Source organism: Artemia sp. Qi Xiang Cuo, chromosome 2 (assembly GCF_049724085.1).
Source record: "Artemia sp. Qi Xiang Cuo chromosome 2, ASM4972408v1, whole genome shotgun sequence".
Classification (NCBI taxonomy): Eukaryota; Metazoa; Arthropoda; class Branchiopoda; order Anostraca; family Artemiidae; genus Artemia; species Artemia sp. Qi Xiang Cuo.
In genome coordinates this window covers 76,054,808-76,066,845 of record NC_142795.1, presented here as the reverse complement: position 1 = coordinate 76,066,845, position 12,038 = coordinate 76,054,808, and the positions used below count along the sequence as shown (strand labels likewise).

At 37.7% G+C, this 12,038-nt stretch overlaps 1 long non-coding RNA gene across 1 annotated transcript in view; it reads left to right on the top strand.

Moving 5' to 3' along the window:
- Positions 1 to 12,038, top strand: part of LOC148955626 (uncharacterized) — a 325,352-nt gene that overhangs the window by 274,097 nt on the left and 39,217 nt on the right. The window lies entirely within an intron of this gene.

The following is a 12,038-nucleotide window of genomic DNA, read 5'->3' as shown; positions in this document are numbered from 1 at the left end:
CGTAAACGCGACTGGTTATTTCGTGTTATATTATCATGTAGTCGAATTGGATTGGTTCTTGGAAGTATAAATATAACCAATATATAACGTTTGCTTAGTGCCTTTGTGTAGGCTCTATATTTTTGCGTAAGCGAGGTTTGAGCCCCTGTTGCTGCAGAAATCGTTGATTCAATTCGCTCGATTTCTTTTGTATTTTATTAGAACTTCTATTCTCACTGTTTGGGTATTCTATTTATGTCAAAAGCAACTGAGCTATGTCCACTTTCTCACCAGACAGTACCCCAATTGGCCACATTGGACTCGCCAAAATACCTACCCGGCGCAAAAATTGCGTCTTTAGCCCCTTGGGAAAACTCATCTGTAAAGGAGAAGCGTAGTTGAAGGGCGTTCAAACAGTCAGGAAGCACGTTAGACCTATCTGGGAAATTACAGTGATGCATATAAACTACGAAATTAGGTTAGATTGACTAGACCTGTCTGTAGAGACAAAGAATCCCTATTTCTGATTTCGTTTTCTGATTTCACTCTTTTTTACCCAAAATCACTTTTTTTCGGATTTTTTCCCTCTCTCGAGCCTCGGTTAGTTGGGAACCCTGCTTATCCGGACCTCGAATAATCTAGAATCTCGTCCACAAGTCAATTATTCTTAGTCAAAGTTGTTCTCATGAGCGGTTTCACAAATTTGCACTTTTCTATTTCTAGCTCTGCCATTTTAAAGAGAACAACTATTATCGTATCTCTAACCATTTCGGAGTTTTGAGCGTCACATCCAGAAAAAAAACCGTACGAAATCAAAGTATCGCTTCGCGACACAAATAAAATATCGTTAGCATCCTCGGAGGAAAAAATCCGGGTACGGTCTGGGACACATGCTTCCCAATAACCTGAGGCGGGGCTATTGAAGGGATCGCATAGTGAGTGATGAGTACAGAGCGCCCTTTCAAACTTAGACGATTACAAAATAAATCATTCTATTATTATCAGTGTTTCGCTTCATTTCTTCAGATTGTCTTCTGAATAGGAGTTCATGTAAAGCACTGACAACGCTTATTTCTGCAATTGTACTTTTTCTCGTAACTAAGACACTTCTCGCAGAGCTTTTTGTTGCTACCTCGCTCTGTCTTTTTACAGCCCAAAGGGTGAATTTACATGATTGACATCTGACGCACCACGCACGCATCTGATAATGCCAAAACATTAGTGAGCGTAGTGACGTACGAGGCGGGTGGCTTGTGAAGCGCTGGTCTAGAAGTCCACCCACCGCGGGAGGGAGATTAACCTTAAATCTTTGTAACGGAGTGAGCAATATCTCATTATGCAGCGGAAACCTGTTTATCAATAGCGGCTTTGAGATTTCGATGCGGTCTTACTTTCCCGTGTATCTAGAAAAATACCCCCAAATTATATATTTCCCATATAATCTTTCACTTGTCTTTGTCTTGTCTCGCGCTAAGCTGAAAGAAACTAACGAAGAAACCGGTTTGTTCTCGAGTTTTACACAGCGTAAACTTGAGTGAATGGCGCGTAAAACATAAGTGCCCAAATTCCTTCCCCCTACGGAAATAAAAAAATCAAATAAAATTCTCAAATTTGGAAAGCCTAAATTTCCAAGGGGGGGGGGGGGGTATTTTTCAGGTGCATTTTCCCCAGGGGGGGGGGGTAAACGCCTAGAACCATTTTATTAGTTATTCTTTTTTCCTTTTCAAATTATCGAAAACTTTCGGCCATTTCAAGACATCTTGTCCAAGACAAGATTTGATATCTCCTCGAAGCTTGTCCTTTGTCTGCTGATTTGACAAGTGTCAATCCCCTGTACTTATTACCTCTCACCTCTGAAGACGTAGGTTTTTTTATGATGATATAGGGTGTTTACTATTGACGAGTGATACCGGGTGTTTACTATTGACGAGGGATACCGGGTGTTTACTACTGACGAGTGATACTCCAGTTTTTGGGCTGTGACGTTGTCATCTGAAAGGCTGTCCCAGTGAAACACCTACATTGGCCTTAATAGAACAATCCCATAACCAGTGACTTGCATCTTACTCTAGAACAAACTGTTGAAGGATACTGCTTAGGCATCTACGCCCAGGTCTTCGCTTATTTTATGAACTTATTTAAAGTAGCAAAGACATTAAAGTAAAAACATTTTTCACCCCCATAGTGCTAGACCCGCCCTGGGTGTACTCGTACTTGATAGTCACAACTCTTTATGATTCTCTTTTGGCTGTTTCAAAATTATGAGGCTTAGGCATGGCCGTATCCAGGGCGAGGATTGAGGGTTTGACCTTACCTAAAAAAAGGTCCAACTCGTATTAAAACGTAACGAAAATGCATATTAACAAATTTTTGATGCAGTTTGTCTACCCCCTCCCTCCGAACGAAAATCCTGGATCCACCCTTGGGTTTAGAGAAATATCACAGTCTCGTTAGTGCTGTCGCGCTGAACCGTGGAAGTACACACGCAAAACTATTCTTTTAATATTTGACAACGCTTTTAGCCCATAAAATTTCAAATATTGACAATCTGCTAATACCCAAAAGAGAGCTACATCTTCTAAGAAAAGCTACACCTTTTTTGTACACATGAGGTGCCTTGTTTTCATAGCATATTTCTTGCTGATGATTTATCCACGTTTCCTTCTTTTTTCTTTTTTTTTAGTGCCCACTACCACCAAAAACTACATAACTTCATATGAAGGCATTTTTCCATTAGGAAAAACCCTTATCTTTCCTGATTTTAAATATATGCATGGTTGTGTAACTTTTCTTTTAGTTAATTCTTACAATCAAATTTAACTTTCACTGCCCGTGAGTAGTAATCAATGTTATACATTGCTTGCCTGTATAGGAATTCCCATGTTATTTGCTTGCCTGTATAGGACCATGCTATTTGCTTGCCTGTATAGGACCATGTTATTTGCTTGCCTGTATAGGAATTCTCATGTTATTTGCTTGCCTGTATAGGACCATGCTATTTGCTTGCATGTATAGTAATTCCATGCTATTTGCTTGCCTGTATAGGACCATGAGAGTTGCTTGAATGTATAGCACCAAGTTATTTGCTTGGCTGTCTAGGACCATTCTATTTGCTTGCCTGTATAGGACCATGTTATTTGCTTGCCTGTATAGGACCATGCTATTTGCTTGCCTGTATAGGAATTCCCATGTTATTTGCTTGCCTGTATAGGACCATGTTATTTGCTTGCTTGTATAGCAATCTCCATGTTATTTGCTTGCAAGTATAGGAATTTCTATACTATTTGCCGGGACGTATACACCTTTTCAAAGAGAGTGAGTATCCTCTCGCATGGCCTTATACTTTGCTTGCCTCAATAGCAATCTCTATGTTATTTGCTGGGACGTATACACCTTTTCAAAGAGATTCAGAACTCCCTCACATGGTATTATACTTCTGGTCCATCTTGTGCTAGTTGGGTTATTGACTTACCAAGGCCAACCAGACAGGTTTCTGGTGGGTATACTCTGGTTTGGTGGGTATAGTCTGGTTTGGTGGGTATAATCTGATTCGGTGGGTATAGTTTGGTTTTGCTTGTGTGTATAGGAATTCCCATGTTATTTGCTTGCGTGTATAGGTATTCCCATGTTATTTGATTGCAGATATAGGACCATGGTATTTGCTTGCGTGTATAGGAATTCCCATGGTATTTGCTTGCAGATATAGGACCATGTTATTTGCTTGAGTGTATAGGAAGTCCCATGTTAGTTGCTTGCAGATATAGGACCATGTTATTTACTTGCAGCTATAGAACAATGGTATTTGCTTGCGTGTATATGAAATCCCATGTTATTTGATTGATGGTATAGGAATTCCCATGTTATTTGCTTGCAGCTATAGGACCATGTTATTTGCTTGCAGATATATGACCATGGTATTTTATTGCGTATGTAGGAACTACCATGTTATTTGCTTGCAGCTATAAGAACATGTTATTTGCTTGCGTGTATAGGAATTCCCATGTTATTTGCTTGCGTGAATAAGAATTCCCATGTTATTTGCTTGCGTGTATCGGAATTCCCATGTTATTTGCTTGCCTTAAAAACTAAATTTTTGTGTTAAATAAGTAGTTATTGTATCTATTAAAAGAACTGTAAGGGGTTTGAGAGACTCAGTTGCCTGATTACGTGTGCTTTGTCTTGAATTTTTGACCATTTAAAACTAAATATTTTTGTTAATAAAGTAGTTCTTGTATATTTTAAAACAGCGTTAAGGGGTTTGAGAGACACTTTTGCCTGATTATTAGTGGTTTTTATTCACTTAGTGCCCATTACAAACGAAATTTTTGTGTTAAATAAGTAGTTTTTGTATCTTTTAAAAAAGCTTTAAGCGGTTTGAGACTCAGTTGCCTGATTCCTTGTGGTTTTTCTTTACTTAGTGCCCATGAAAAACGAAATTTTTGTGTTAAATAAGGAGTTTTTGTATCTTTTAAAAGAGCTTTGCGGACTTTGAGAGACACGGTTGCCTGATTCCGTGTGGTTTTTCTTTACTTGGTGCCCATTAAAAACGAAATTTTTGTGTTAAATAAGTAGTTTTTTTTGTCTTTTAAAAGAGCTTTAAGGGGTTTGAGAGACTCAGTTGCCTGATTTCGTGTGGTTTTTCTTTACTTGGTGCCCATTAAAAACTAAATTTTTGTGTTAAATAAGTAGTTTTGTATCTTTTAAAAGATCTTTAAGGGGTTTGAGAGACTCTGTTGCCTGAGTACGTGTGGTTTTTCTTTACTTGTTGCCCATTAAAAACGAAATTTTTGTGTTAAATAAGTAGTTCTTGTATCTTTTAAAAGAGCTTTACGGGGTTTGAGAGACTCGTTGCTGATTCCGTGTGGCTTTACTTATGTATTCACGATTTTGTTGAGTGTTCTGTTCTTGGCTTTACTTGGTACCCATTAAAAACAAAATTTTTGTGTTAAATAAGTAGTTCTTGTATCTTTTAAAAGAGCTTTACGGGGTTCGAGAGACTTGGTTGCCTGATTCAGTGTGGTTTTTCTTTACTTGGTGCCCATTAAAAACGAAATTCTTGCGTTAAATAAGTAGTTCTTGTATCTTTTAAAAGAGCTTTACAGGGTTTGAGAGACTCTGTTGCCTGATTCCGTGTTGTTTTTTCTTTACTGGGTGCCCATTAAAAAAGAAATTTTTGTGTTAAATAAGTATTTCTTGTATTTTGTAAAAGACTTTTAAGGGATTTGAGAGACTCGGTTGCATTGCGGTGTCCATAATATTCTAACTAGAAACAAGCTTTATGGGGTTTGAGAAACTCTGTTGCCTGATTCAGTGTGGTTTTTCTTTAAATTGCGCCCATTAAAAACAAAATTTTTTTATTAAAAAAGTAGTTCTTTTATTTATTAAAAGAGCTTTACGGGGTTTGAGAGACTATGTTGCCTGATTCCGTGTGGTTTTTCTTTTCTTGGTGCCCATTAAAAACGAAATTTTTGTGTTAAATAAGTAGTTGTTGTATCTTTTAAAAGAGCTTTACGGGGTTTGAGACACTCTGTTGCCTCATTCACGGTGGTTTTTATTTAATTTGTTCCCATTAAAAACTAAATTTTTGTTTTAAATAATTTGTTCTTGTATATTTTAAAAGAGCTTTACGGGGTTTGAGAGACTCTGTTGCCTCATTCCGTGTTGTTTTTCTTTACTTAGTGCACATTAAAAACTAAATTTGTGTGTTAAATAAGTATTTCTTGTATCTTGTAAAAGACCTTTAAGGGGTTTGAGAGACTCGGTTGCATTGTGTTTTCAATAATATTTTTAATAAAAACGAGGTGTATGGGGTTTGAGAAACTCGGGTGACTGATTCAGTGTGGTTTTTCTTTACTTGGTGCCCATTAAAAACAAAATTTTTGTGTTAAATAAGTAGTTCTTGTATCTTTTAAAAGAGCTTTATGGGGTTTGAGAGACTCGGTTGCCTGATTCCGTATTTTTCCACACCTCATTTGGCGATGGACTTGATTCTAAGAATTAGTAGGGAGGAAATAGCGTTGATCACTGATGTAGATCAACCTTTTTTTGTCGAAAGATTGAGGAGGGGAAAGTGCGTTGTAACAAAGGATCCAACTGGACAAGACACCGGTGTAAAGGCTAATGCAGTTTTTCTTGACATGAACTCATTGTACCCCTCGGAAATGTCTCACTACTCTTTGCCGTGTGGAAATTATAAATGGCTTGAGAAACCCTTGTAATATCCCCGACATTCACACCTTCGAGGACAATGGGCGACAAGGATGGTTCTTTGAAATTGACGGGCACATACCATTGGATCTTCACGATTCTGTCAAAGATTTTGTATTCCCGTGTGTCAATTGACCAGTGGCCAAAGAGTCTTTGAGCCCCTTACAATCGATCTTTAGTCGATGATATGGGCATGCACTGGACCCCTTCCAAGCTGAAACTGATTGCAGATCTAGACCCTAAACAGAGTATCGTTGTTCACCATGTGCTTTTGCGACGGATGGTGAACAATAGTTTCAAGGTTACAAACATACATAGGACCCTGCAATTCAATCAGAAACCCTACTTGAAGACGTTTATCGACACCTTTGCGGTAAACGCTCAGTGGCAAAAAGTAAAGTTGAAAAGGAAATATACAAGCTTATTTTAAATTCAGCTTTTGGCAAAATGTGTGAAAGCGTACGAAACAGATCACGTTTTGATGTCGGAACATGCCCCCAAGAATGTGCACGAATTATAGCCGACCCCAATTTTACAACATTCACGAGCATAGAGCCGAACATTGTTCTTCTACACAGGAAAAAGAGAAATGTTGTACTGAACAAGAATATAGCGGGACGTAGTTCAGTACTGGAAATTTCCAAAAAACTGATTTTGTCGTTCTTTTAGAATGTGTGCAAGGTACAATGGCCAAGGGAGGGGGAGTTTCGAGTTTATTATGCGGAAACAGATTCTCTGCTGTTAAAAGTTAAAACCGGGGGTTTATTAAATGATTTGGAAAAGGGGTGCACATCAGCTCGCGGATGGATTTCACTAACTGGAATGCGTCCCTCTACCCCGACTTGGTGAAACTTCAAGCTCCCAATTAACTACTAATTTTAAAATCAGAGAAGGGGAGCGATTTAATATCCAATGGGGTTTTCCCCGGTCCTAAAGTTTATTGTGTAGAAATACACGACAAAGATGTAAAGCAGGCGTGTAAAGGGGTGCCTACACACTTTGTAAAAAATAATTTCAACATGAGTGTCTAAAGAAACTTTGTAGATAGTTGTCCCGTGCCAAGAGCAAAGGTACTAGCAATTCGCTCTCTGCAGTATAGAAACTATACTCTTAGAGTTGAAAAAATGCCATATCATGTATATCTGACAAGGTCTTTGTTCTCGAGAATGGTGTAAAAGTGCTCTCCCATGGCCACTATCGAATTTCAGACCGAGGAAAACTATTATTCAAAATCGGAAGAGAGTGCAGGATCTGACAAAGAAAGGTTGTGGTTTCCATGCGCTGCTATATTTTGTATTCAGACGTCATGGGTATACTTACAAGCAGTTTCTCATCATTTATGTAGACAATCCACGTCTGAACGACTTTATGGTGGAAAACATCCTCTCAGACCTATATAATATTAATTTTAGTGCCCTACGAGTAAAGTGCTTTAAAAATGTATGTGAATTTGTTTATTAGTAAAGAAATGTATATATACAACAGTGTCTTTATTCTTCACTTCAGATTTCTTCTTCGGTGCATAGACAACTGTCGTGAGCCACTATGCTGGTGGATCATTCGAATTCACTGTTTATTGATCTTGATTGGCTTCCAAGTCAGGGTCCCATTTTCTACAGTATAATGTAACTTCACTCTTGACGATATCTCTTTGTATAGTCAATGATACTATTTGCATTCATATTGTGAAATTCACGTGTTTCAATCTGTCTATTTGCAGTAATATCACATACAGTGTTTTCAAATGGTAAATCATATTCGGTAACTGCCAAATAAAAATCACTAGGTTTATAGTCATAATAGGCAGTGTCGTCACAGCGATGACGTAGAAACCAAAGTGTCTTGTTACCCCAACAGTTACATTGTAGACCTGATTCTTCCTCCCAAAATAATTTAAATCCACGACGATACCAATCACGTTGAAATAAACTAAAATCATGTTTGGGGTTTTTTCCAATCATACCGGGATAAGTATTCTCCCACGGATCACATTTGTCATAGTGGCAATTGGAGCATAGATGTCCTCTAGGGTGAGAGTCACAAATTTCTTCAAGACATGAATTACAGCCTTTAATTTGCACTGTATATCCACTATGTAATTTACAAGGATTGCATAATTTGCACTTTTCATTGTATTCATCAATAATTGTACAATTCTCACATGATGACCAACTGCCAAGAGTGTACATACATAGTGGACATGTATGGAACATTTGTTTTGGTTACCAATGTCAACTCTCTCCCAGCTAAAAAGAAACTGATCCTCGTTCGATAGACTAAGAGGGGAATGGGAGAGGAGTTCCTTATGACCTTAGCTCTTTCGAAGGGGGAGCCATCTGTATTGAATCTGTGGCAATGTTTTCAAAAGTATATCAACGATGTTTTTCTGCATTACTCCCAATAAATTATCAAAAAACTGAGTAAAAGCATTTGAATCACATCACAAAAGCTTCATACAATAGTCCAATGGGAGAGAATCAGTTTTCATTATATTGTCAAGTGTCCCCTGTGAGAATATTTTTCATTGAAGGGATAACTCGAGAAAATCGTCATCCAGAATCAAATGTTTTTCCATAATCACAAAATTCAATCTAATTCTCTCTTTCCCAAATTTTTTCATTTTTCAATCCTATCACTCTCACTGCTGATTTTAGGCTAACCGTGATTCGTTCTGTTTAATCTAACATTCTTACAAAAGGGTGACATTTTTTATTTTAAAACAATTTTATTGTATAATTACAACAATAATATATATTACACATTCGCAATTAGCAATACAGCTTATTGTCCTCGATATGCTTCACTATTGCAGTTAAAGCACTTTGAAGTCTATTCACATGTGCTATATGAGCTTTTGCAGCGAAGCATAATTGATCTTCCATTTTAAATTTGCTCAAAGATATTACATATCTTGCATATACTTCACCCCATTCCAGACAAAGCCGTGATCCTCTCGTGATTTCCACCGCAATGTTTGGTGATCTTGTATCATTGCTACCAACTCCACTATCAACTTCTAACAGTGTAAAGATTCCACTCATTTTCTTTACTAATGTATCTTAATGAGTGAAGTCAAACTGTTCTCACTCCTTGAATTCTATTCTTATACTAATAACAACTATAGCAAAAATCCTTCCTTACATCCACTGCGATCTTGTCCCCTTCGTGGATCAATAATATTGCCCCGTCGATTATGCAATCAATTTCCAAGAAATCTAGTCCCCTCATGCATTAATTATGTTCGTCTCGTATCTATTGGGTCCCTCCTACTTATGCTCGCTTCCAAAAGACGGGTAACGTCAGAAAGAAGCAAAAGTTACATGATACCGCTGATAAATATTGATATATTGAATGAATTAGGTCATATTCCTTATTTTCGAGGTGTTTTTACCTCAAGATAACTAACTGAGTAAAATAAAGAAAAAAGCATGCAGTGTAATCAATTATGACTGCATGGGGTCGGCAGAGACGCATTGGACTTGTTATTTCAATGATCCCAAATACTCATTTGTAGAATTTTATGTTTGTTTGGAATTCAACCTGGAAATGAAACTGTCAACTACTTAAAGACATCAAATGAACAAATTTCCTATCATTCTACTCAAGTTAAAATTTTATTGATGTGAATTGTGGTCATTTCTGTGTTGATCATATAAAAAGAAGATTTAGCTGACCCCAGGCCCTATATATCCCGATCAAGCCCCTCCCTAAAAACAAAGTATTAACGATATTTTATTCCAAAATTTATAGGAGCTGACCCCTTGCCCTCCATGGCCTGGCCCCCTCTCAAAAAAGTTTATTGGCGTTCTTTATTCTAAAACTAGTATGAACTGACCCCTGGCCCGGTCTCGCCCAACGCCCCCCCCCCACTAAAAATATATTAACGATATTTTAGTCAAAAACGTATAGGAGCTTACCCCTGGCCCTCCAAGGCCAGACCCGCTCCCTAAAAAACTTATTAACGATATTTTATTCCAAAAATCATGAAAGCTGACCCTTGCCCCCTGATCATTAATTCAAAAAATCATGAGAACTGGCCGCTGGCCCTCCCTCCATGGTCCACCACCCCCAAAAAAACAACTTATTAGCTTTATTTTATTCCAAAAATTATAGGAGCTGACCCCTGGTTCTCCATCGCCCGATTCTTCTTCCATCGCAAAAATAACAACTTATTAAGGATATTTATTTAAAAACTTATGGGAGCTGACCTCTGGTTCTATATGGCAACCCCCCCCAAAAAAAAAATTATTAACGACATTTTATTACAAATCATATGGGAGATATCCCTAGCCCTCCATGGCCCAACCCCTCCCCCCAAAAACAAAGCTTATTGACGATATTTTATTCCAAAACTCATGGGAGCTGACCCATGCCCTTCATGGCCTACCCCCCTTCCCCAAAAGAATAAAACCTTAACGATATTTTATTCAAAACTAATGGTAGCTGACCCTTGGCCCTCCCAGGCCCCCTCCCCTCCCGAAAGAAAAAAATATTAATGAAATTTCAAAGCTGATGGGAGCTTACCCGGTACCTTCCACCGTCTGACGACTCCCCCCCCCCAAAAAAAAAAATACTAGCAACAATACTCTATTCAAAAAACTTAGGGGAGCTGACTGTCGGCCCTTGATGGTACGAACCCATCCCCCCACAAAAAAGTTATTAGCTATATTTTATTCCATAGCTTATGGGAGCCTACCCTTTGCCCCTACGGCCCGGTCCCCCTAAAAAACTTATTAACCTTATTTTAGTTCAGAACTTATGTGGACTGAATACTGGCATTCCATAGCTCGACTCCCCGCCAAAAAAATTATTAGTGATATTTTATTCCAGAACTTATGGGAGGTTTTGTTCCCCTTGATCTGATGTTTAATATGGTCTCTTTTTTGGGGGGGCGAGGTCCATGGAGGGCCATGGGTCAGCTCCCATAAGTTTTGGAATAAGATATCGTTAATATAAAAAAAAAACACGATTAACGATATTTTATTCTAAAGCTTTTGGGATCTGACCCCTAGCCCTCCATGGCCCATCCCCCTATAAAAAAAAGTAAAGGTTATATTAATTTTCAGATAATAAGAAATAAAACCATAATTCAAACTCAAAACGACTAGTTATTACTATTAAAGAATAGATAAAACCCAAAACAAACAGAAATCAAATAAAAAGTCATAGAAAAAAAACATAACAGGCATTATATAAGTGAATAACTAAATCGTAAAACAAGTAAAGCTTAAATTGAATTACAAATCAGGCTTATTGAAGCTTGTTAGCTATAGAATATGCTTATTAGCTATTGAAGTGTAAATGAAACACAAAACGAACATAAATCAAATAAACAGTCATATAAAACAAACATACAACAGGTTTTAATTTATTAAAAAAAAAAAAGCATAAAACGAGTAAAACTTAAATTCACTATACATATCAAGCTTAAAACGAACAAAGATTACCACAAACAAAAGTTTGGTACTGCCTCCGAGACATATCAACATGTATTTAAGTTGATAAACGATGGAAATTCACCCTTACGTATTATTTCTTCCTCAAATACTCGCTGGCTCTTTCGGTACAATGCCTTCGTTCGCATACATGAGCAGTACTTGAAGCTCACCACACACTTCAGTCTAGCCAAAGAGAAAGAAGGTTGCTATACTTCCAGGGTGCTACACGCTATGTATCAAGGTGAGCAAAACATAATTTTCATTGTGTTCTTGAAGCAATTGCTGTCCAAATTTCTAAGGGTCAACTTGCTGTTTCAGCACACACACGCTGACCACTTTCGTCTTTTTTAAGAGCTGCAGGGTTTGATACTAAGTCTCCTGCGTAGGATACTTTGCTCATCTGCAGTGTCTTTG